This window comes from Penaeus vannamei, chromosome 42 (genome assembly GCF_042767895.1).
Source record: "Penaeus vannamei isolate JL-2024 chromosome 42, ASM4276789v1, whole genome shotgun sequence".
NCBI classification, from domain to species: domain Eukaryota; kingdom Metazoa; phylum Arthropoda; class Malacostraca; order Decapoda; family Penaeidae; genus Penaeus; species Penaeus vannamei.
Window position 1 is genome coordinate 10,504,890 of NC_091590.1, and position 2,500 is coordinate 10,507,389.

The 2,500-nt window shown below is 43.8% G+C and overlaps 1 protein-coding gene across 1 annotated transcript in view; it reads left to right on the top strand.

Annotated features, from left to right (window-relative positions):
- Ten-a (tenascin accessory) overlaps window positions 1-2,500 on the top strand; it is a gene marked incomplete in the record, with an annotated part of 214,869 nt that overhangs the window by 18,276 nt on the left and 194,093 nt on the right.

Sequence of the window (2,500 nt, forward strand, 5' to 3'; positions counted from 1 at the left end):
TGATTATTATGTGAGATGTAGAGAGGTGAAGACCCTAGGCGCGTGTATTCATACTCTTGTTATTTTTCACATTTTAGTGCTGTTGTCATTGCTGTTAAACCACTTGCGTTTTGTTTCACGTAAGAATTCTTAACTTCCGATCGTCTTCTTACAACGGTCTATTTACGGATCAGGTCTGAGTCAGCATCAGATGTTTTAAAATTTATAGGATCTATGCAAATTTTCCCAAAAAGAGGGAAAGTTCCGCCAATGCGATACATCTCAGTTTTCAAACCCAGAAGTTTGTCTCTGATTTTATTTTTTATTTTTTTAGGGGGAAATTTGGTCCTATTAATCTCGAGAGTGGTTCGATACGAATGTCAAATGTTCTGTTTTTGTTATTGTTGTATGTTCTTTTTGTTATATTCTTTTCACGGTTTATTGTTACCTCTTTATCTCTCTATTGTAAGCCTCACTGCGATTGTAATCATTAACTGCACTTTTATATTATTGAATAACAATGAATCGTCATGCATATTACTACTTTTAAAGGGAGAGAAATGCGGTTTTCCTTATTATACGTTTGTTCTTTCATGTTTTGGTTATTAGTATGAATAATTTATTGACATTATTGTTATTATTTCTTTTCATTGTTATTATTGTTGTTAATGCTATTATCAATATCAATATCAATATTATTATAATCAGTTTTGTTATTTCTGTTTTTGTTATCACCACCATTACTCTTTGGCTTTGATTAATTCATATAGTATAGTCTCGGGTTACCTGTATGTTTGAAATTTTGTGATAATCTCTCTCACTCTCTCTCTCCCTTCTGTCTATCTATATGTCTATCTATCTATCTGTATCTATCTGTATCTATCTATGTATCCCCCACTCTCTTTCTCTCTTTCTTCCTCTTCACTCCCTTCCCTCCTCCCATCCTTCCTTCCCTCCCTCCCTCCCTCCCTCCCCTCCCTCCTTTCTTTCTTCCTTCCTTCCTTCCTTCCTCCCTTCCTCCTTCCTTCCTTCCTTCCTTCCTTCCTTCCTTCCTTCCTTCCTCCCTCCCTCCCTCCCTCCCTCCCTCTCTCCCTCCTTTCCTTCCTCTCTCCCCTTCTTCATTTAACTAAAGACACGCGCTAAAGAAATAAAGAAAACGATCCAAAATAACATTGAGCCTGATAAGCAAGCCCCTCCCTCTTTCTCTCTCCCACTCACTCACTGCAGGACAGACAGTTGTTATTCCTCGGCTAAACCCTTGTCAATTATTCAACACCTCCACCGTTGTTTTCCCGGAAAGTGTATGCTCATTGCTATTCACTAGACATTCACATTCATTCCGGGACAGACATTTCCCTTAGGTTAGCCGGTGGGGTCTCGTTCTTTCCGTCTCTCTCTCTCCCTCTCTCTCTCTCTCTCTCTCTCTCTCTCTCTCTCTCTCTCTCTCTCTCTCTCTCTCTCTCTCTCTCTCTCTCTCTCTCTCTCTCTCTCTCTCTCTCTCTCTCTCTCTCTCTCTCTCTCTCTCTCTCTCTCTCTCTCTCTCTCTCTCTCTCTCTCTCTCTCTCTCACTCTCTCTCTCTTCTCTCTCTCTCTCACTCTCTCTCTCTCTCTCTCTCTCTCTCTCTCTCTCTCTCTCTCTCTCTCTCTCTCTCTCTCTCTCTCTCTCTCTCTCTCCTCTCTCTCTCTCTCTCTCTCTCTCTCTCTTCTCCCTCTCTCTCTCTCTCTTTCCCTCTCTCTCTCTCTCTCTCTCTCTCTCTCTCTCTCTCTCTCTCTCTCTCTCTCTCTCTCTCTCTCTCTCTCTCTCTCTCTCTCTCTCTCTCTCTCTCTCTCTCTCTCTCTCTCTCTCTCTCTCTCTCTCTCTCTCTCTCTCTCTCTCTCTCTCTCTCGCTCTCTCTCTCTCTGTTCTCTCCTTTCTCTCTCTCTCTCTCCTTTGCCTTCCTCTCCCCCCTCTCTCCTTTCCTTTCCCCTCACCCTCTCTCCTTTCCTTTCCCCTCCCCCTCTCTCCTTCCCCTGCCCCTCTTCCCCACTCTTCCCCGCTGCCATAAAGCAAGGGGGCTGCTGTAGGCTGGCTCGCTATGCCTGGGAATGAGTCCACGATAAGACAATCGAACAATACAAGCGTGTGATCTGAATAAGCATGGGAGGGAGGTGTTCGTATGGCCTCGCTCTTGACTTCGGTTTTATTGTTATTGTGATACTGGCTTTCTCTTGTATGTTTCCATGCATTTTGGGGTTTTGTTTCCGTGTTGGGTCAAGGGGATAATATTTTTGTGTGTGTTTATTTTCATTATGTATGCAGTGCCTTAGGACGATTATCTGACACATACATGCGCGCGCGCACACACACACACACACACACACACACACACACACACACACACACACACACACACACACACACACACACACACACACACACACACACAAACACACAAACACGCGCGCGCGCGCGCACGAATGTTGATAACATGTGTGTGTCTCATGCATGTGTGTATGTTTACTTCCGTGCGCAGGCGCGTGT